We start from the raw sequence: 24,715 nt of genomic DNA, 5'->3' as shown, positions 1-24,715 counted from the left end.
GATTGGCTGGAGCGATGTGGCGGCGGCGGTGGACGCGTACGATGGCGGACGGACATGTCCGGTGATGCGGTGGAGATGAGATCTAGGGTTCCATTCGCGTGAAATTTCGGGAAGGGGCACATATATATAGGTAGAAGGAGGTGGGAGTGTCCAAATGAGGAGCGGTTTTCGCCCACAAAATCGTGATCGAACGACGGAGAGCATGGAGGGGGGTTAGATGGGCTAGGTGGGCTGTTTGGAGGGGTGATGGACTGCAATAGAAAAAGGGGGGGTTCGGTTAGCTCGGTTAACCGTTGGGGCATGAAACGGCCTCCAAATGGAACGAAATTTGACGGGCGGTCTACCTACTCTATAACAACACCGCACGCCAAGTTTCATCCCATTCCGAGAACATTTTTAAGCCACTCATGAAACGAGGTCTGGGAGGTGCAACGAGCACGTGCGGGTGTGTCTGTGCTCAGAATGGACAACGGAGATAACCGGGGGAACCCGAACAGATGCAAGTTTTGAAAACATGATGATGCAATGCAGATGATGACATGGCAAAGTGCAACACGCAAGCAAATGACATGGCAACGGCGGAGAATAACTGGAAGACACCTGGCGCATCGGATTTGGGGCGTTACAATATGTGTGCTCTCAAGACAGAACAGGAAAGTAAAGATATGTACATGGATTCATTCATGGAGTTGAATAGTTAAAGATAGATATAACTGAACCAAAAAAGAATCAGTAGCAAACCATGACTAATGCAGATCACCAAACTAATTATGAACCGAAACATACCAAAACCCATCACAAGAATAGTGCATAACTGATGGCTTCCCAATTCAATCCACTATGACCAAACTATCACTTGATTTCTGGATTCATTTAAGTTGATGTGGAAAAAATATGACAACAACGGAGACTTGACGACCCAGGGCGGTGTGACGGTGGGCTTCTCGAGGTCCTGCTGATGCGTTCCTACGAGAAATAATGTAAGTATATGTAAATGTAACTACCCGCCCTTAGTCCACACAGATTGGAAAAGATGCATAATATTTAAATAAATGAATTAGAAACACTACCATATTAAAAGAACAAATGATAAATGTTGTTCAGCCTTTATGTGAATACCGCAATCGGAAGATGAAAACAAAAAATATTTAGAATTCTTGAGAACTAACAAAATAGCACAAAAATGCAAACCTAGAATAAGTAAACATACTGGTTGTAATGAATAAGCAAACAATTACATGGGCAACCTTAATTTGGCACATACAAATACACATATTCTGGGAGCCAGCCGTCCGAATGTTTCAGTGGAGGCGGTAGTGAATAATCCTAGCAGATCTAGAAAAAATGCAAGGCATGGTAGAGAGGGCCAAGAGAATTACAAAATGGGGAGGCTCGTCTTGGTGGCGGGAAGTCTCCACAAAGCCCTACAGCCTGTGACTTCTCCTGCGATGTTATGCACTGCTCTAGGGTCACCGCCATTGAGCATATCAATGATAGGGAGTTCTTCTATATGGCAGCTGTGATGATGCCCACTTGAAAGTGACATGTTAGGAGGCGATGATAAGTGTGGCGGCAAGGAATCCCTCAAAGAATGATTAGTGAACAATCAGTCAACCCAACAGTCACCCGAAAAAGATACAATTTCATCTTTTAAGACAACATTTTATACAGAAAAGAGTATTTTGGCAATTTAGTAAAATGCATATTGATATGCTTTTTGCGAGTATAGTTAGATGCTTTGAATGTTCTTTGACATCTGAAAGTATTTTCATTCATATACCATACAGATCATAACATTTCATTAGGATATTGTAAATAGCAAGTTGTACAACCACATTGGCAGATTGGATATCATACATCTAGGTATCATGAACTAATGATAAGTAGATCATACTACAAACCATGCTTGTTCATATAATACTCTGATCTTGTTCAGGGAGGTGTATTGACTATAGACATGAGATATTCACATGTACACCAGAAATTTGCTATCATAAATAAATCGCTTGGTCTACAAATAGAATCAAATAAAAGAGAAGAAAAAGGCTTCACATGGTTAATTACATTTTTGTGAAAGAATAACAGAAAAAATTGCATATGTACGACAACTTCAGCATCACAAACCTAAGGCACCTCAGCAGACATGGATGATCACATCAGTGTGTGGCAGTAATGCGCTAATCCCTACTATCGTACATTACAAGAAATAAATCTTGTATTTGGACAAACAATTGATGTCATGAAGCACAAGAAATAAATCTTGAAGCTTCAAAAAATATCAATTGATTTAGATCACTAATTCAGTTGACTTAGGACAATTATACGGAACAATATTGAGGAGACACAATTATCCATTCAATTAAATAATCAAGCAAATAGGCAAGAAAATACTCATATGCAAGCATTGGCTCCTCTTAACAGTTCATTCAACCTATCCACTTTTAATTGCAAACTAGCTTGACATTAGGCACAAGAATGGATCAGAAAATTAGTAGCTTCCCGTATACAATAGTCTGCCAATTAACCCATGTGAAAGCACCATAAAATCAATGGAGCATGACATTCAAAGCTAAAGTTAGTAAATCATCTTGTCACATAAGAAGAAAAAATAAAGTTTATCTATGACAGGAATCGTCCTGAACCAAATCAACAGATGGATGCAGGACATGCCACTATTAGGAGCAATACACAACTATCAAAGCAACATGACATCAACCAGGATAAGCCATACTTGCAAGATAGTACAACTGCAGATGGATAAAGTATAGGAAATATGCAAATCATGCATGGAGACTTGGTCGAGAGGTCGTCAAACTGGAACCCACCTTTGACATCGGTGGCCATGCATAGCAAGACATTGCACGTGGCACAATCTGTGTCTTGCAACTAAGACGGCAACGCCTAGCTGAGGCAATGGATACTTCAATAGTGGCAGCAGTGCCCAACCTAGGAGGTGGACGGTAGGGTTATGATTTGCTTATGTTCCTCCCTTGGACCTACATGGAACCAAACATTACCCATACTCCTTTTTTACACTGCTAAAACAAAGAATCAAAGAAAATTCCCAACAACTTCACACAAATAAAAGGGCATATGTAATGAAACACGTCCAGTCAAAAAATTGTTCTCGCTGTGGAGAGCACACCAATATTAAATGAAAAATATCAATCTACTTTTAAGTTGTACCCGGACTAAGGTGCAGAACGCAATCATTTTTCAACCTTTGTTGTCTACTTTGCTGCCCAATCCGCATACCCGCTTGACAAAAAACAGAATCAGCTGTTATGGGCCTATTTTTTGTGATTACTGTTGGAACGGGTCTACAGGCCCATGCACGTCGCCAACTAACCACGACCGGCATGCCTTGCATGCCTCTTCCTAGCATCTAGGGCTGTCTAGTTAGTCTGTTAGTTGGTTAGAGATATGCGTGTGTACGTTGGACTCTGTATATATCTTGAGCAACAGATCAATACAAGCAAGTGTTCGATCCCAAACCTCATGTTTAGTCTCTTCATGGTATCAGATACTTCCACGATCTTCTTCCTCGCTTCCGCTCATCGATGGATCTCTCTAACCTCTCCTCCGCCGGCTCCGGCCCCGGCACAAACCCCTTCGGCGATCCATCCTCCGCCGGCCCCTCCGTGCCTCTCCACCTCATCCTCTCTCTCAACATCGCCTCAGCCAAGCCCGTCACTCTAGAGCTGCAGCCCCCGAACTACACCACCTGGAGCTCCTTCCTCCATGCCCTTCTCATGTCCTACAATATTCAAGACCATGTCAATGGCATCGTCGACGCTCGGAACTGGCTCACCGACGCCGTCTGGACGCAGATCAACTGGTGTATCATCCGATGGCTTCTCGGCTCCATCTCCGGCAAAGTTCGGGGCACGGTCAACCATCGGAACCCCACGGCATACACGCTCTGGATGGCAATCCGGCAGCTCTTCCTCTCCAACCGGAATCAGCAAGGTATTCTCGCACTAGAGGAGTTCCACGGCCTGCATCAAAACGACCTCTCCATCACGGATTACTTCACCCGCCTCCACACGCTCGCCGACACGCTCTTCAACTGCGGCATGCCGGTGACCGACCGCGGCCTCGTCTCCACCATGCTCCGCATGCTCTCCAACAAGTTCGCCCACGCCATCTCTATGATGACGTACGACGACAACAAGTTGCCGACGTTCCTGCAGGCGCGGACTTACCTCCTCCAGGAAGAGCGTCGTACCGATCATGCGGCGTCCCATGAGTCGGCCATGGCTCTCTACGTCGGCCGCCCTATGCCTCCTCCAATCTCCACGCCCAGCCCAGCTCCTCCGCCTCCCGTCCCCCCTCCGTCCAGTGGCGCCCGCGTCCATGGCGGGCAAGGCGGCAATGGCGGGCAGGGCGGCAACAGCATCCAGGGTGGCGGACAGCGCGGCCGCAAGCGCCGCAAAGGAGGCAACGGTGGTGGCCATGGCGGATCCGTCGGGGCTCCATGATACGTCTGCGTTGTATCTATAATTTTTGATTGTTCCATGCCAATATTATTCACTTTCATATACTTTTTGGCAACTTTTTATATTATTTTTGGGACTAACATATTGATCCAGTGCCCAGTGCCAGTTCCTGTCTGTTGCATGTTTTTTGTTTCGCAGAAACCCAATATCAAACGGAGTCCAAATGGGATAAAAATGGATGGAGATTTTTTTGGGAATATTTATGATTTTTGGGAAGTAAAATCAACGTGAAACGGTATCTGAGGTGGTCATGAGGTAGGGGGCGTGCCCAACCCCCCAGGCACGCCCCTGACCCTCGTGGTCCACCCGTAAGGCGGTTGACGCTCTCCTTCTAGCGCAAAAAAGCTAATTTTACAAGGAAGATCTGAGCGAAAGATTCACCCCAATCGGAGTTACGGATCTCCGGATATAAAAGAAACGGTGAAGGGGTAGAATCTGGGAACACAGGGAACGCAGAAACAGAGAGATAGATCCAATCTCGAAGGGGCTCTCGCCCCTCCCACGCCATGGGAGCCAAGGACCAGAGGGGAAACCCTCCTCCCATCTAGGGAGGAGGTCAAGGAAGAAGAAGAAGAAGGGGGGCTCTCTCCCCCTTGCTTCCGGTGGCGCCAGAACGCCGCCGGGGGCCATCATCATCACCGCGATCTCCACCAACACATCCGCCATCTTCAACAACATCTCCATCACCTTCCCCCTTCTATCTACAGTGGTCCACTCTCCCGCAACCCGTTGTATCCTCTACTTTAACATGGTGCTTTATGCTTCATATTATTTTCCGATGATGTGTTGCCATCCTATGATGTCTGAGTAGATTTCTATTGTCCTATCAGTGATTGATAAATTGCTATGATTGGTTTGAGTTGTATGTTTTATTATTGGTGTTGTCCTATTGTGACCTCCGTGTCGCGCAAGCGTGAGGGATTCCCGCTGTAGGGTTTGCAATATGTTTATGATTTGCTTATGGTGGGTGGCGTGAGTGACAGAAGCACAGACCCGAGTAAGTAGGTTGTTTGCGTATGGGATAAAAGGGGACTTGATACTTTAATGCTATGGTTGGGTTTTACCTTAATGAATCTTTAGTAGTTATGGATGCTTGCTAGAGTTCCAATCATAAGTGCATATGATCCAAGTAGAGAAAGTATGTTAGCTTATGCCTCTCCCTCAAATAGAATTGCAATAGTGATTCCCAGTCTAGTAACGTAGTCAATTGCTTAGGGACAATTCCACAACTCCTACCACCACTTTTCCACACTCATTATATTTACTTTATTGCTTCTTTATCTAAACAGCCCCTAGTTTATATTTACGTGTTCTTTACTTTCTTGCAAACCTATCCTATCACACCTACAAAGTACTTCTAGTTTCATACTTGTTCTAGGTAAAGCAAACGTCAAGCGTGCGTAGAGTTGTATCGGTGGTCGATAGAACTTGAGGGAATATTTATTCTACCTTTAGCTCCTCGTTGGGTTCGACACTCTTACTTATCGAAAACTGTTGCGATCCCCTATACTTGTGGGTTATCACTCCACCGCCGCAAGGCGCGCCCTCCCCCTTGGCGTATATGCAGCGTCCACCCGCCTACAGCGGCGCCGGCATCAACCCATGGACCGGCATGTTTCAGGCATGGCCTATGATGGCGCGGCCCCCAAGCGTCGGTCTGCTCGGACCTCGTCCTCCGATGGGGCTCACCGCGACTGCCTATGGCGGCGGCCTGCCCGCTGTGCCTCCTCCGTCGACCGCTGCACCACCTCCATGGGACACCAGCGCGTTGCAGGCCGCCCTCCTTGCCATGCAGCAGCAGCCCTATGCTGGCAGTGGCGACTGGATCCTCGATACCGGGGCGTCGTCGCACATGGCAGCAAACCCTGGTATGATCTCGGATGTCAAGCCCTCCTCCTCCCCCTCACATATACTCGTCGGAAACGGTTCTCTCCTTCCCATCACCCATACTGGCTCCTTGTCCATCGCCACTACCTCTAATCCTCTCTCTCTCTTAGCCACATTCTCATCTCCCCTTCTCTTGTTAAGAATTTGATCTCTGTTCATGCTCTTACACGTGAAAACTTTGTCTCTGTGATGTTTGACCCCTTTGGTTTCTCTGTTAAGGACCTTCGCACTGGGACGGTGGTGCTCCGATGTAATAGCAGCGACGATCTTTATCCTCTCCACTCGGATGCAGCTGCTTCTCCCACTGCCTTTGTTGCCATCACTGCCGATCTATGGCATGAAAGGCTTGGCCATCCCGGACGTGCTGCATTATCACATGTTTTAGATAGTTTTGATTTCCATTGTAATAAAGCTACCTCTCATACTTGCCATGCATGTCAGCTTGCCAAACATGTACGCTTGCCCTTTAGTGAATCATTTACCATTGCACCTTTTCCCTTTCATACAATACATTGTGATGTTTGGACATCGCCGGTTCTTAGCAACTCTGGCTTCCAATACTTTCTTGTTGTTCTTGATGATTGCACTCACTTTGCGTAGACGTTTCCTCTCCAGCGCAAGTCTGATGTATTTGAGGTGTTGATCACGTTTCATGCATACGTCGCCACACAATTCCAACGACCTATTCTCACCATTCATACCGATAATGGCCGTGAATTTAATAACAAGGCGTTTCGTAATTTTCTCACTAATCACGGCATTGTCTTCCATCTCACTTGCCCCTACACACCTCAACATAATGGTCGTGCCGAGCGGATCATACGAACTTTAACTGAAGGCCTTCGCAGTCTCCTGTTTCATTCCTCTATGCCCACGAAATTTTGGCCAGACGCCCTAGCCACCACGACCTACCTCTTAAACCTACGTCCATGCCGGCCACGTCAACACATCACGCCATTTGAGCTCCTATACGGCAAGACCCCCTCCTACTCCCACCTTCGTGTGTTTGGCAGCCTCCGTTATCCTAACACTACAGCTACAGTCCCCAACAAGCTTTCCCCTCGCTCACGTGCATGTGTGTTCCTGGGCTACCCTCCCGATCATGCTGGATACAAGTGCTTTGATCCACATACCAGCCGGATAATCATCTCCCATCACGTCTTCTTCGACGAACGCTAGTTTCCGTTTGCGCAGGTCCTGCCGTCTACCCCGACCTTGGCACGCGTCATCACAGGAGATCTATCGCCGCCGTTGCTACTTCCCGAGGCTCAGGCTCGACACTGCCACGAGCCACCCTCGACGGTGCCTCCTGGGCACGGCAGCTCGGCTGCCACCGCGGCGGGCTCATCTGCCTCCACTATGGTGTGTGGCTCGCCTGGATCGGCTTCTGCTTCCTCGGCCGCGTGTTCTGTTGCCTCGCCCGCGCGTTTGGCCGGTACGGCAGCTACTTCGCTCGACACCACTCTGGCTGCTATGTCGCTCGGATCGGCTTCTACTGCCTCGGCCGCGCGTTCTGCTGCCTCGCCCGCGCGTTCGGCCGACACGGTAGCTACTTCGCTCGACACCACTCCGGCTGCTACGTCGGCCGGATCGGCTACCACGGCAGAGGGTTCTCACGCATCCACCGTTGCCCCGTCTACCGCGGGCGCGCCTTCTCCGACCAGTACCGGCTGCTCCTCTGCGGTGGCCGCTGGTGGCTCCACATCTACACCGTCACCCGTCCGCGCACATCCGATGCTGACCTGCGCTCGCGCGGGCATCTCTCGCCGCAACACGTAGTACAACAACGACTACATCCTCACCGCCTCTGTGGCTTCCCCATCGCCTGTTCCCATGTCCGTTCGAGCAGCCCTTGCGGATGCTCACTGGCGCCAGGCCATGCAGGAAGAGTATGACACTCTCCGCGCCAACACGACCTGGACCTTGGTTCCTCGTCTGCTCGGCGCCCACGTCATCTCCGGCAAGTGGATTTTTCGCCACAAACTGCATCCCGACGGCACACTGGATCGGTATAAGGCGCGGTGGGTAGTCCGTGGCTTCACCCAGCGCCACGGCGTCGACTACCACAACACTTTTTCGCCCGTCGTCAAGCCGACGTCCATCTGCATCGTCTTGCAGCTCGCCGCCTCTCGCAACTGGTCGGTGCATCAGCTCGACGTTAAAAATGCATTTCTCCATGGTGAGCTCGCCGAGCATGTATATTGTCAGCAGCCAGCAGGGTTCATCGATGCAGCGCGCCCACACGACATGTGTCTTCTGTCCAAGTCACTTTATGGCCTCAAGCAGGCTCCCAGCACTTGGTTCATGAAGATCACCGCATGTCTTCGGGCCATTGGGTTCGTGGCGACCCGCTCCGATGCCTCGCTCTTCGTTTATCGTCACGGCAATGACCTCGCGTATCTGCTCCTCTACGTCAATGACATCGTCCTCACGGCCTCGTCAGACGCGCTTCTCCGCCACATCATCGCGCAGCTCACCACTGTCGTCGCGCTCAAGGAGTTGGGCGCGCTGCACTTCTTCCTCGGCATACAAGTTCAGCGCACCCCAGGTGGTTTCTTTCTCCATCAACATCAGTACGCTGAGGACCTTCTACACCGCGCCGGCATGACCAACTATCGTCCGGCCTCGATGCAAGTGGACACAAAGCCCAAGCTATCTGCTTCTGATGGAGATCCAGCTGATGACGCCACCTTTTACCACAGCATCACTGGTGCCCTGCAGTACCTTACGCTGACGCGTCTGGATCACACCTATGCTGTCCAGCAGGTGTGTTTGCACATGCACGCTCCCCGGCGGCCTCACTGGTCCATGGTGAAGCGGATACTTCGTTACGTACGCGGGACCATCAGTCACGGCATCACCATCAGTTCCTCACCACCTCACGAGCTTGTTGCATACAGTGACGCCGATTGGGCGGGGTGCCCCGACACTCGTCGCTCCACATCCGGCTACTACTTGTTCCTTGGCGGCTCACTCATATCCTGGTCGTCCAAGAGGCAACCTACCGTCTCTCGGTCCAGTGCGGAGGCGGAGTACCGTGCCGTGGCCAATGCCGTCGCCGAGTGTTGCTGGACACGGCAACTCCTACAGGAACTTCACTCCGGCATCGACAAAGCTACCGTTGTCTACTGTGACAATGTGTCGGCTGTCTATCTTGCTCAGAACCCAGTACACCACCGCCGGACCAAGCACATCAAACTCGACATCCACTTTGTTCGTGAGAAGGTGGCCCTTGGACAGTTCCGTGTGCTGCACGTGCCGACCGTATTGCAGTTCACCGACATCATGACTAAGGGGCTGCCTACCGCCACCTTTAAGGCTTTTCGGTCCAGCCTGTGCGTCACCACCGGTGACGCTCCGTCTGAGGGGGAGTGTTGGAACGGGTCTACAGGCCCATGCACGTCGCCAACTAACCACGACCGGCATGTCTTGCATGCCTCTTCCTAGCATCTAGGGCTGTCTAGTTAGTCTGTTAGTTGGTTAGAGATATGCGTGTGTACGTTGGACTCTGTATATATCTTGAGCAACAGACCAATACAAGCAAGTGTTCAATCCCAAACCTCCTGTTTAGTCTCTACAATTACATATATATACTTAAAACTTGGTGAATTGTTAACCCCTTCGACTGACATCGCCTTGTGACCCTTGTCAATGGATCCTCTTAGTTAAGCTTCTTCCGTTTTATTGCGATACACACATTGACTTACAGTGACTTGCGTTGTACTACCTCCTTCAAGAGGTACCACAAAAAGTACGACGATAAGTACAACTAATTTGTAATCCAAATATAAATATATGTCTTGTAAATAGGAATGATTAGTGGATAAAGCATATGCAAATCCTAAGACACTAATATACTCATGCTCCAACTAAAATACTCTATCAATGAGACACACAAGAAATACATCAACTGGAATAAAAAGCAAGCAATGTTTCTGGACAGGACCGACAATATTCCTCTACCTCCCCTTCAATTTTCAGATTCTGAATTAAGTTCTTGGGCGATGGAATTCAAAACCATATATTCAAAAATCCTGAGCAATGAATCAAGCTAAATAATATGCATCTTACTGTACAAACTGAAGGCATATAGCAGCATACCCAAATTTCTAGCTAGCTGAACTTGCAGGTACTGAAAATTAAGTAGACAACGTTAGGAGACTTGAAAGAAGGGTTTAGCCAGCCTGTGATCCCTACATTATATGATCATGTGCAGGTTAGTATTTTACAATTTAAATCATTGAGGCTCTCCTCATCTTGTTTTGAAATAGCTCTCTTGTAAGGGCATTTCCCTACTTTGTGTTTTGGATGATGATGACAACCCTTTGTTGGTCTAATCGTGTGCTAAGTGCTTCAGGTTCTCGGTGGTTAGGCTTACATCGGATAGCTATTCTCTTTGGAAGGAAAAGATCAAAGACGGGGTTTTCTACGTTTTTATCTCTTTGGTCGTAGGGAACCTGTACTATCAAGAGGGAATCTATATTAGAAGGTGATGGGGAATCTTTTCACGTACACTTGCCACACCCCTCTCTTGCCTTCTTTATTCTTGAGAGAGAGAGCTTTCCATCTTTCCTTCTGCTTGTTGCGCTCTCCCAGCGGTTGTACCGCTCGCGCAAGCGGTTGTACCGCTGGCCCATGGCGCTTCCCAGTCTTGAACGAGCGGTTATACCGCTGCTCCCGGGAGGTGGTACCGCCACCATGCTCTACTATGACTGTGGTGGTTGTTCCGGCCAAGTACCGCTCAACAACCGGACATAATCCTGTTTTGATGCGGTACTTGGGCGGTGGTGGCCCGGTTGGTCTGGTTGTGCCCTGCATACCGGTACCACCGGTGTCCCGAGCGGTTCTACCGCTTGGGACTTAGCCTCCCAAGCGCCCAAGGCCAGGCGGTTGCATCGGTCGTAACCGCTCGACTACCGCACTCAGGGGTGACACCCTACTATTTCAATGCGGTGGTTGAGCGATGGCTGGGCGGTTGTTTCAGTTGATCCAATAAACCGGTACTACCGCCTGCTCGCCCGGTTGTACCGCCTGGTAGGGTTCTGCTGGTAAACCGTGAGCCCCGGTTGTACCGGGGCAAGGAGCGGTTGTACCGCTGCAGTACAGAATTCGCAGTAACGGTTGGATTTAGGGTTTGCTATATAAGGGTGGTTCTTCCACCTACCACTTTCACCTCTTACCTCTCTCACTCCACCATTAATGCCACTCAAGCTCTCTTGCCCGATCTCTCTCTCTAACCACTCAAACTTGTTGATTTGCTAGGGATTGAGGGAGGAGACCTAGATCTACACTTCCACCAAAGGATATTTGCTTCCCCCATACTTTCTTGTGTGGATATTGTTACTCCTAGGTGTTTGAGCACCCTAGATGGTTGAGGTCACCTCGAAGCCACATTCCATTGTGGTGAAGCTCTGTGGTTTCGTTGGGAGCCTCCAATTCAGTTGTGGAGAGAGCCCTAACCTTGTTTGTAAAGGTTCGGTCGCCGCCTCCAAGGGCACCAATAGTGGAATCACGGCATCTCGCATTTTGTGAGGGCGTGAGGAGAATACGGTGGCCCTAGTGGCTTCTTGGGGAGCATTGTGCCTCCAGACTGCTCCAACGGAGACGTACTTCCCCTCAAAAGGAAGGAACTTCGGTAACACATCCTCGTCTTCACCGGCTCCACTCTTGGTTATCTCGTTCCTTTACTTGTGCAAGCTTATTTGTGTTATATCCCTTGCTTGCTTGTGTGCTTGTTGATTGTTGCATCATATAGGTTGCCCACCTAGTTGCATATCTAGACAACCTACTTTGATGCAAAGTTTAAATTGGTGAGGAAAAGTTAAAAATTGTTAGTTGCCTATTCACCCCCCCCCTCTAGTCAACTATATCGATCCTTTCAATTGGTATCAGAGGCTCGACTCTTTATTGAGGACTTTGCCATCCGAAGAGTATGGTTGACTCCGTAGACGATGGGGAGGAGCACTCCGGTGTGAATCCGTTCACGTCTACGGCCGATGGGGGTACCGCGGTCTCTCGTGAGGAGTTCAATGTGGCGTTGGACACATTGAAAACCTCCATGATGACCGAGGTTGAAAGCATGTTTAATAAATTCTTAGAAGGTCTTAAACTATCCACCGCACCGTTGAAAGTGGGTGATCCCACTAACAAGGTGATGGATGCCAACTCCGACAAGGCGGAAGCTACTAGTGAGAAAGTTCCTCCATCTAGTTGTAAGAGTGGAAATGGCATCTTTGTCCATGTGGAACCTCCACTTACCTATGGAGGACCGATTCCTTCTACTCATTTAAATCATGTTGGTTCTCCTCCTAAGATTGTGAAAAATGAGGATTTTGACGCTTGGGTCTATCATTAAGCATCACTTTAATCATGTTAATACTAACCTTTGGAGAATCATTGAAGAAGGTTTCTATCCGCATGACCGAAGCAACTTCACCCCAAGAGAGGCCGAGGATAATCAATTCAATGAGAATGCTCTCTTCATTCTCCAAGATGCAATTCCACCCAAAGATATTGCTCATCTCCGGCCCTTCACCGTGGCCAAGGAAGCATGGCGCCACATTGTGTCCCTTTACAAGGGAAGTGCTAGCATTCAACGCTCCAACTATGAAGTGGTGCAAGATGAAGCCGATGAGTTTGCAATGAAAGAAGATGAAGAACCTTGTGAGCTCTATCGGAGATTAACTACTCTCGCGGTCTCACTCTGAGATCATGGGAGCAAGGATACGGATGAAAATTGGATCAAGCGCAAATTCCTCAAGGCCATGATGCCTTACCACAAGGACATGTCCTCCGTCATTCATCAAAGGCCGGATTTCCACACCTTGTCCTCAAGTGAAGTGTTGGATGAGTTTGTGGCTATGAGTATCTTGGACAAGACCACCGATAATGCGGTGTTACATTCTCAAAGAGCAATGAAGCCCAACCTTACCTTGAAGGGCAAGCTTAGTGTGGAAGAAGAGGAAGAAGAGGAGAGCAATCCCGAAGATACAAAGTATACTTATCGTGAACACATGGCTCTTGCTTCAAGGCAATTTTGGAGCAAGAAGAGCTCAAGGCCCAACTTTAACAAGAGCAACTCAAGTGGTGCCAAGATCAAGCAACGTGTGAGGACTTGCTATAATTGTGGCAACATTAGTCACTTTGTTGCGGAATGTCCGTATGAGAAGAGGGAAGACAACGGTGGCAAGCTCATCCGAAAAGACAAGGCCAAATCTTTCCCCAACAAGAACAACTTTACCAAGAAGACACCTCCCAAGGGGTTGGTGGCACAAGAGGAGTACAATGAGGATGATGATGATGATGAAGACGGTGAGTCGGTTGCGATGGCATCCGTTGCCATTGCAACAACTCCAAGAGTGTCTCTCTTTGACTCACCCAATGAGAACATCACCGTCAAGTGCCTCATGGCTAAAGCCACCAACAAGGTAACACCCAACATCAAAACCACCATCATTAGTAATCCTTCTTTGACGGATTGCATTGATGAAAATGAGGGGCCTACCAAGGAGGACAATGAATTTGAGTCTTTTATGAGTAAGCTCAAGGGTAAATCCGAGAAGCACTTCGTTGCTCTCTTGGAACAACTTGGTGAAGCCAATGACATGATTGAGGCTCACGAAGAAACCATCTCTAAGATGGAAGGGCATACTCGTGACTATGCCGATGAGATATCGAATCTCTCTAATGCGCTTGAGGAAGAGTGTGGTTATCGTTTGGCTCTTGAGAAGTCACACAATGATTACCATGCTAAACTAACGACAGATCTTGATCATGTTGTTGTTGTATCTCATGTGCTAAATTCTAATAAAGCCAAACTTGGGGTTGATCTTGCTAGGCTCAAGGAGGAGTTTGAGACACTTGACAAGGCTCACAAGGCCTTGAAGGGTGCTCATGCTAGCCTTAAAGAGTCGCATGATCAACTCCAAGTGAAGCTAACCAAGTTGAAAGCCACTTTTCCTCATATGATTCTAATTGATAATGCAAATGCTACTAACCCGTGTTGTGAGCATGTGCATATTGTGGAGGAGAATGCAAAGTTGAAAGAGCAACTTGAGAAAGGAATTGTGTCTTGCATACAAGGTGAGAAAAACCTCAACGACCTTTTGAGCAATCAAAAGGAAGTTGTGGCCAAGGAGGGAATTGGGTTCGCACCCAATTTCAGGAACAAGAGAAGAATGACAAGGCCAAACGACCTCCTCCTCTCAAGCAAACTTTTGTGAAGGAGGGAGAGGATGCTTCTAAGGAGAATAAGAAGGACAAGGTGAAGGGTGGTGGTGTCAATGAGGGCAATGCCACTCCTTCCAACAAAGTCGGCGACTTTAACCCCTCCTATGTGTTATGCCGTGCTAGTGATGGACATGTTTATACCAAATTTGTTGGTTCTCCTTATGAGTACATTGAATGGTCTATTTGGGTTCCTAAGGCCCTTGTAACTAATATCAAAGGACCCATTACAAAATGGGTACCTAAAACCAAGCATTGATCTATTGTAGGTGTTTGCTTCCGGTGGGGGATCATGGTTGCTCGATAGTGGAGCCACAAATCATATGACCGGAAGCAAGGACTTGGTGGTGGATGTGCACAAGATTCCATCTATGCCCACCAATGTCGAGTGGGGTGATGCCTCGTCTTCTAAGGTATTGGGACTTGGCAAGGTTGTCATTTCTCACGATCTCACGATCGAGAAGGTCATGCTTGTTGAGTCCCTTTCATACAATTTACTTTCCGTTTGTCAACTTGCACTCATGGGCTTTGCCACTTTCTTTGATGTTGATTCTGTGGCCCTCTTGTGGAGCAAGACTCTTAAAGTAGCCTTTGTTGGGCATGTCGAGAATGGTCTCTATGTGATTAACTTTTCGGAGCAGCCCACTAAGACCGCGACATGCCTAATGGCTAAAGTTGATGTGGGATGGCTTTGGCATCACCGTTTAGCCCACGTCAATATGAGATCTTTGCAAAGTCTTCTCAAGGGGGACCATGCCCGTGGACTAACAAATGTTAGTTTTGCTAAAGATCATGCCTGCAGTGCTTGTATCGAAGGAAAGCTACATGAGAAGGCTAACCCTCCCACGACTATCATCTACTCAAAGAGGCCTTTTGAGCTCCTTTACTTGGATGTCTTTGGGCCCCCATCCTTTGATAGTCTTGGGGGTAGAAAGTATTGCTTGGTGATTGTGGATGATTACTCAAGATACACTTGGGTATATTTCTTCAAGAGGAAGAGTGAGACCCAACAAACCTTCATTGACTTTGCAAATGAAGCCCAACGTCAACACAATGCAAAGATCTTGACGATAAGAAGTGACAACGGCACCGAGTTCAAGAATTACACCTTGGATGAGTTTCTTAGTGATGAGGGGATCAAACATCAATATTCCGCACCATACACCCCTTAACAAAATGGTATAGCGGAGAGGAAGAACTGGATGTTGATGGACGCGGCAAGGACCATGATGGCGGAGTTCAAGTCTCCATACAACTTTTGGAACGAAGCCATCAACACCACATGTCATGCATCAAATCGGCTCTACCTCCGCAAGAGCTGGAACAAGACTCCATATGAGATTCTCACCGGTAACAAGCCCAACCTAAAGTACTTCCGGGTGTTCGGGTGTAAGTGTTTCATTCTAAAGAAAGGTGTTCGTTTGTATAAATTTGAGGCTAGAGCTCAAGAGGGCATATTTGTTGGTTATGCTACAAACTCTCATGCTTACCGTGTCCTCAATAAGTCCACGAGACTTATTGAGGAGACATGTAACGTGGAGTTTGATGAGAATAATGGCTCCCAAGTGGAGCAAAGTGGTACTTGTGATGTAGGTGATGAAATTCCTCCCCAAGCCATAAGAAGAATGGGTGTTGGCTTTATCCTACCCATTGACGAACCCCTTGTGGCCAAAGGAGAATGACAATGTTCCACGCAAGTGGAACCATCACCAACTCAAGACCCACACGCTTCCGAAGAACAAAGTGAAGGCCCTCGGCCAAATGAACAAGATCAAGGGCGAGATCAACCTCAAGATGGTGGTGATCCACCAAGTGATGCCCAAGATCAAGTTCTCTTCACCGAGCAAGTTATCGATCAAGAACAAGCTCAAGATGATCAAGTTTCCGCTCCTCAACTCACTCATGAGGATGAATTGGAGCGTTGTGCCACTAAGATTGCATCCAAGCTCTCCACCAAAGATCATCTGATGTAGGGTGGAACCCTAATTCGTCGATCTTTCACGTTTTGAGGGGATCCTACGGAGGAAACACGAAGAACACGCGGGAGCACAAGGGGAAACACGGGGAAAACGAGAGAGAATCACTCAACCAACAAGGAATCGATCACACAAGTGCTAGATCAACATACACACATGAGATCCACAAAATACATAGTCAACTAGGGTAAGGATACAAAGGAACCATTCATCTCCAAGAGGAGGCCTTGATGTTCTTCCCTAGATAGGGGTCTTGAATCCGCTGAGGGATCTTCTCCTAGGAAGAGGTCCTGATCTCCGAGGAGAAGTAACCGAGTGGATGAGCAAAGGCTCTCACACAAATATGAGCTAATCCAATGCTAAGTCTCAAAGTGAGGAGAGGGGGTCCTATATATAGAGTTTGGGGCGAAGGGGTACATGGGCTCAGCCCAACACGCGCACACAGGCGCTGGCCGGATGATCCGGACGGGGGTCCGGATGATCCGGGCTGGTCCGGATGATCCGGGTGGAGGCCCGGATGAGCCGGAGGGTCGGCTGGTGGTCGCGCAGGGCCGGATGTCCGGCTGGTGTCCGGATGTCCGGGCGGGGTCCAGATGATCCGGGACGGGGCCCGGATGGTCCGGCTTCGGGGGAGAGCTTCTGTTTCCTTCGGTCGCTTTAGCCGGATCGTCCGGACCGGGGTCTGGATCATCCGGGCTCTGTCCGGATCGTCCGGGCCTCCGTCCGGATCGTCCGGCCTCTCTGGTCCTAGTTGCTTTCTCCTCTCCGTCTTCATGCGTGTCTTCCGCTTCCGGTTCTCCTTGCTCCCTAGCCTCTTCATGGTTGACTCCTTGGTACCTGAGTATGCATAGCATTTCCTTTTGAGGCAGTAACCATGTCTCATGTGAATCGAAAGGGAATTGTGAGAGGAGTGATGTCACCTCGGTTTTGAGAGCTCTTGCACGTGCTCGAGTCATAGGTCCTTGTGGGGTTGAATGTGTTGATGTAGAGTCCATGGGGATGATGGAAGGATGCTCCGCATCATATCACCTCCCTTCGAAAGGATCCGACCTCGGATCTAGATCTTCATCACCATGGAAAGGTGAGAGGTCTTTGACGTTGAAGGTGTCGCTCACGTTGTACTTGTCGCTTGGTAGGTCGAGCTTGTAGGCGTTGTTCTTGTAGCGTGCTAACACCTTGAAGGGTCCATCGGCTCGGGGTAGTAGTTTGGACTTGCGTTCATTGGGGAAGCGTTCCTTGCGAAGGTGTAGCCACACGAGATCGCCTATGTTGAAGATCATGGGTTTCTTGTTGATGTTGAGCTTGGTCGCTAGTCGTTGTACTTGTCGCTCGATGGTGTTTCTTGTATCTTCATGCATCTTCTTGATGTAGCTTGCACGTGCACTTGCGTCGAGGTTGGTGCGCTCTTGTAGAGGTAGAGGTAGAATGTCCAATGGGGACAATGGGTTGAAGCCGTAGACGACCTCGAAAGGGGACTTGCCGGTCGTCGAATGTCTTGCGCGGTTGTAGGCGTACTCGACGATGGGTAGACACGCCTCCCACTCCTTGATGTTCTTCTTGATCAACACGCGAAGTAGAGTGGAGAGCGTCCGGTTCGTCACCTCCGTTTGGCCGTCGGTTTGAGGATGGTATGCGGATGAGAAGAAGAGCTTGATTCCGAGCTTGGCGCATAGGGTCTTCCAAAAGTAACTCAAGAATTTGACGTCGCGGTCGGAGACGATTGTCTTTGGTACTCCATGGAGGCGCAAGATTTCCCTACAAAAGAGATTTGCAATATGTGAAGCATCGTCTACCTTGTTGCAAGGAATGAAATGTGCCATTTTGGAAAATCGATCCACAACAACAAACACGGAATCCTTTCCATTTTGAGTTCTAGGCAAACCGAGTATAAAATCCATGCTAATGTCTTCCCAAGGTTGATAAGGAATAGGAAGAGGCATGTAAAGACCATGAGATTGAGCTTTTGACTTAGCTTTGCGGCATGTTGAGCATCTTGTGGTGAAGCGTGAGACGTCTCGAAACATCTTTGGCCAAAAGTAGTTCTTGGAGAGTGTGGCAAATGTCTTGTCGCGTCCAAAGTGTCCCATGAGTCCACCGCCATGAGCCTCTTGCAAAAGTAGCAAACGAAGAGAAGACTCGGGTATGCATAGTTTGTTAGCTTTCATAAGATAACCATCCTTGAGGTAATATTGTTCCCGAGATGTATGCGTCAAACATTTAGCATAATGAGGTGCAAAAGATGGATCACTAGCATATAAATCTTTGATGTGCTCAAAACCAATAACATTCAACTCAAGTTGGGTGACAAGCGTGCATATGCGTGAAAGTGCATCGGCAACTACATCTTCCTTGCCCTTAATGTACTTGATCACATATGGGAAAGATTCAATAAATTCACTCCATTTGGCATGACGCTTGTTCAATTTAGTTTGACCTTTTAAGTACTTAAGCGTTTCATGATCAGTATGGATGACAAACTCATGAGGTCGAAGATAATATTCCCAAACATGTAGCACACGCACTAAAGCATACAATTCCTTGTCATACACGGGATAGTTAAGTTGAGCACCGGAGAGTTTTTCACTAAAATAAGCAATGACTCGTTTTTCTTGCATTAAAACTCCGCCAATTCCGGTACCACTTGCATCACAATGGACCTCAAAAGTTTTGTCAAAATTGGGCAAAGCAAGAATCGGAGCATGAGTAAGCAAAGACTTGAGCTCATCAAAAGCGTTTGATTGCAAAGGTCCCCAAACAAAAGGAGTATTCTTCTTACTCAAAGCATGCAAAGGAGCTGCAATAGTGCTAAAGTTTTTCACAAAACGGCGATAAAAACCTGCAAGACCAAGGAAACTTCGCACTTGTTGCAAATTGGTGGGTTGGGGCCAAGTTTTAATTGCTTTGATCTTAGTTTCATCAACATGGACACCCTTGGAAGAGACAACGAAACCCAAGAAAACCACTTTGTCAACGCCAAAAGTGCATTTTTTTCAAGTTGGCATAAAGACTTTCCTTTCGAAGCGTTTGCAAAACAAGCTTAACATGATCAAGATGCTCTTTCATGGTTTTGCTAAACACAAGAATATCATCGAAGTAAACCACAACAAAGATTCCAATGTATGGACGAAGTACATGATGCATGAGACGCACAAAAGTTTCGGGAGCTTCCGACAAACCCATAGGCATAACCAACCATTCATATAAGCCAAATTTTGTTTTGAAAGCAGTTTTCCATTCATCACCCTCATGAATGCGGATTTGATAATAGCCACTTTTAAGATCAATTTTTGAGAAAAAGTTGGCTCCACTAAGTTCATCAAGCATATCATCTAAGCGAGGAATGGGATGCCTATAGCGCACGGTGATAGCATTTATAGGTCTACAATCGGAACACAAGCGTAAACTTCCATCGGGCTTAGGCACAAGAATAACAGGAACGGCACAAGGGCTTAAGCTTTCACGTACATGACCGTTGTCGATTAGTTGTTGTACTTGCCGTTGAATCTCCTTGGTTTCTTAGGGATTGACACGATATGGAGCTTTGTTTGGAAGTGGCGCTCCGGGAATGAGGTCGATTCGATGCTCAATGCCTCGTAGAGGAGGTAGACCCGGAGGTAGCTCATCGGGGAAAACATCTTGAAATTCCTTCAAAAGAGATTGAAACACCAAAGGTAGCTCATGATTGGTGTTAGTTTTTGGTTCTCTATCCTTGCACACAAGGACAAAGTGCATCACACTCGATGGGTTCTCACACACTTCTCTCATCTCATGTTTGGTGGCGAATAGTATGAGGTTTTTCTCTCTAGGCGAAGAGGCGCTCACATTTGGCTTGTGGCTCTCACTCAATTTTTGGTGGCTCACTTTCTCACTCTTCTCTCTTTGGTTGGTGGTTTGTTTGTCGGCTATCACTTGACTAGGAGACATGGGTCGTAGGACATATTCTTTGTCCTTCATCTTGAAGCTATAGTGGTTTGTACGCCCATTGTGGAAGACACCACGGTCAAATTGCCATGGCCGACCAAGGAGGAGGTGGCAAACGGTCATTGGGACCACATCACACTCCAAAGTGTCCTCATATGCACCGATTTTGAAGGATACTTGGACCGTATGCTCAACTCGTATAGTGCCGGAGTCACTTAGCCATTGAACCTTGTAAGGTTGTGGATGCTTCTTCTTGACCAATTGGAGCTTGGAGCATAGTTCTTCGCTTGCCAAGTTGTGGCAACTACCTCCATCGATGATGACCTTGACGGATCTCCCATTGATGCCGGCCTTTGTGTGGAAGATGTGGCATCATTGGTCTTCTTCTTGTTGATGTTGAAGTGTCAAGACTTTGGAGACAACAAGAGTGGGACTTGTATCTTCATCACATAAGACTTGATCATCTTCACCCTCATTGATGCGCCGGTGCATGGCCACTTGCTCAATAGCGTCCATTTCATCTTCACTCATTGAGTCGTAGGTGCCATCGTTGTTGAGTATCATGGTGCGCTTGTTGGTGCATTCATAGGACTTGTGGCCTCGGCCGCCGCAAGTAAAACACTTGAAGGAGCTTGTCTTGACGGTCTCATCGTTTGGAGTAGATGATGAATTACGCGGCTTGGAGTTGCTTGTAGGAGGAGGAGGACGACTCGAACTTGTCGAAGTTTTCTTGTAATTTGAGTTGTCGTCGTTGCTTGGAAAAGGCTTGGTTGATGTCGAAGTTGGAGTAGTTGTTGAAGCTTGGTTGTTGGAGAAGCAGTATGTCTTGGATGAGTACTTGGCGTACTTGAAGTCATCTTGCACTTGTCGTTCCGCCTTTGTAGCTTGATGCACGAGCTCAATGAGGTTGGAGTAGGGTTGGAAGTCGGCGATCTTCTTGATGGGATGGTTGAGTCCATTCAAGAATCGTGCCATTGTTTGCTCATCATCCTCCGTGACATTGGCTCGAATCATGGCAATCTCCATTTCCTTGTAGTATTCTTCAACACTCTTTGTTCCTTGCTTGAGGAGTTGTAGCTTCTTGAAGAGATCACGGTTGTAGTAGGTGGGCACAAAGCGTGCTCTCATGACATCCTTCATTTGAGCCCAAGTGGTGATTGTAGGTTCACCTCTTGCTTGTCGTCTCTCAAGGACTTGTTCCCACCATATGAGCACATAGTCTTGGAACTCAAGTGATGCCATAGCGATCTTCTTCTCTTCCTCATAGTTGTGCAAATGAAAGATTTTGTCGACCTTCAATGCCCATGAGAGGTACTCTTCGGGATCATTGGTTCCATTGAACTTGGGCATTGTAAACTTGAGCTTGCCATAGCGTTGTTCTTCATTGTGTTGAGGTCGATGTTGATGATGACGTTCTTGACGTGGAGGGTAATCATCCTCATGTTGCTCTTGGCGAGGAGGAAGTTCATGATCAACTTTCTCTTGTTGACCTTGAGGTTGGGGATGAGCTTGAGGAGCTTGTGGAGGAGCTTGTGGGGCTTGACGTTGCGCCCGCGGATGGTAGTTCCTCTCTTGTATTTCTTCTCGAAGGGCTTCCTCTTGATTGCGCCTTTCGCGATTGCGGTTGGTGATAGCTCGACTTGATGCTTGAAGGGCACGTTCCACCTCAAGAGCTTGTGCTTCTCGTTGTTGTTGTTGAATATGTTGAGCCTCGGCGTCTTGTTGCTCTTGATGTAGGCGCGCTCGTTCTTGTTCTTGTTGGCGACGAAGACGTTGTCGTTCTTGAGCTTGAGCAAACGCCACTTGGTTCGATTGAGGACGAGGAACTTCTTCATCAACTTGCTCTTGGAGATTCTTGTCGTGTAGCGGGTTGCGAGATGCATGACGGTCTTGACGCGCGGCTCGTCGAAGAGTGTTCGATGACAGTGTACTTGTGTCGGAGAAGGAGTCGTCGGAGTGGCGACTTGAGTGGCTCCGTCTTGAGTGTGAGGAAGTAGAAGTATGCCGGTTCACCAACAAGGCGCGGATCTCGTGCATTCTTGCATCGTTCTCTTTCTTGTGCGCGTCGAGTTTGTTGTTGAAGTAGTCTCTTGTACGTTGCTCGGAGAGTCGCAAGTCGGTGGAGAGGTTGTCGATGCGTTCGCTCATTGCTTGTTGCTCTTGATGGAGAGCTCGTTGTGCGCCAAAGAGGTGGCTCTTGGTGACGTATGATGACATGTCATTGTCTTGCTCGATGAAGAGTGGATTTGTAGAAGAACTTGGCCTATCCATCATTTCAAGCAAATTGTGAGTGGTAGAAGGAGAAGAACGAATACCAATGTACCTTTGACCAAAGTTGAAGATGAATCAAGTTCACTCAAATGTGGACAATGAAATAGCACTATTGGTACCGATCCTTGTCGATTCTCACACCTACACAAGTAAAAGCTTTTGGTGGAGCTTGGTTAGGATGGTGGCACAAAATTGATTGCAATCGTTAGCTTGACTCAAAAATGTTGAAGAAGATTCGCAAATTCGCATATGCAACAAGTAGACCAAGCAAGTAGTGGTACACGGAAACACACACGCAAATAGATAAATGGGATTGTGCAAACCAAAAGTGAGCCAAAATGTGGAATCCTCGAAAATGCTCTTGTTGCACAATACTAGAGAGACGCTAGCACGATTGCACAATAGGCGGATACGGAGCTTGTGCACACCCTACTAGGTAAAAATGCAACGATCTCTATCCCAAGTATGTTATATGTATGGTGTATCGGTGCAATGATCCAAGATGATCTTATATGACAATCTTAATGTTGTATGATGCTATACTTGTTGCTTATAAGCTCTTTGCTTATCTTTCCTCTTTGCTTAAAAGCTTGAGTGGCTCTTTCTCTTTTGAGCTCTTTTCTTATGCAGACTTGACGAACCAAGATAGCAATTGTGTATGCGATGACAACTTTGTGACACACAAGTTGATTCCGAGATATGCACCACGATGGTATGTATGATATGGTGTGTGCAACTAATGTGCACAAGTCACGTTGCCGGCAATACTCAATGGCTAGTCTCGATGGGTAAGCAACGCAAAAGATGGTCTATGATGGTTATCAATGCAATTGCAAGGTATGACAAAGATGTCGTCGATGTTACCATCCGTAGCGAAGATGAGTAGTCGACCAAAATGAGCGTTTGTTGTTGATGTCGCACCGCGCCTAGATAGCCGAAACACAAAAGGACACGGAAATCTCACTCAAATTGTCAAACTCAAATTTGAATGGTAGTACGGAGGTTGTGTCGTGTGGTTTGGCGAGTGGAAGTGGTGGTAGATGGGGTGGGGAGGTTGTATGTAGGTGTGGATGGTGGTGGTGGTGGATGGTGGACTGCAGAACTGCAGTTTCGGCAGAGGAAGCCGGATGATCCGAGCCGGATGATCCGGGCACGTCCGGATGATCCGGGACTTGGTCTGGATGATCCAGGCAGGTCAACCACGCACGGGAACTGCTCGGGAAGAACACGAAAACGGGGAGAAATTTGACGAATTCGGGGATTTTGGGTGGATTTCGAGGGGGAGAAGGTGGGGAAAAGCAAGATCCACGAGTTACACACCGAATCCACGGATCAAAAACAACAAAACATCATCAAAACCAACAAATCACAAAAAAATTTGGGGGGTATTTTTGTGGGGATTTTCGGATTTTAGGACGAAAACAACAAAATCAAGCTAGAAATCACGGGGTAGGGGCTCCAAAAACATGATCAACGTGGCTCATGATACCATATGATGTAGGGTGGAACCCTAATTCGTCGATCTTTCACGTTTTGAGGGGATCCTACGGAGGAAACACGAAGAACACGCGGGAGCACAAGGGGAAACACGGGGAAAACGAGAGAGAATCACTCAACCAACAAGGAATCGATCACACAAGTGCTAGATCAACATACACACATGAGATCCACAAGATACATAGTCAACTAGGGTAAGGATACAAAGGAACCGCTCATCTCCAAGAGGAGGCCTTGATGTTCTTCCCTAGATAGGGGTCTTGAATCCGCTGAGGGATCTTCTCCTAGACGGAGGTCCTGATCTCCGAGGAGAAGTAACCGAGTGGATGAGCAAAGGCTCTCACACAAATATGAGCTAATCCAATGCTAAGTCTCAAAGTGAGGAGAGGGGGTCCTATATATAGAGTTTGGGGCGAAGGGGTACATGCGCTCAGCCCA

This window comes from Triticum dicoccoides, chromosome 2A, assembly GCF_002162155.2.
Source record: "Triticum dicoccoides isolate Atlit2015 ecotype Zavitan chromosome 2A, WEW_v2.0, whole genome shotgun sequence".
Taxonomy (NCBI): Eukaryota; Viridiplantae; Streptophyta; class Magnoliopsida; order Poales; family Poaceae; genus Triticum; species Triticum dicoccoides.
This window is presented reverse-complemented; position numbering follows the sequence as displayed.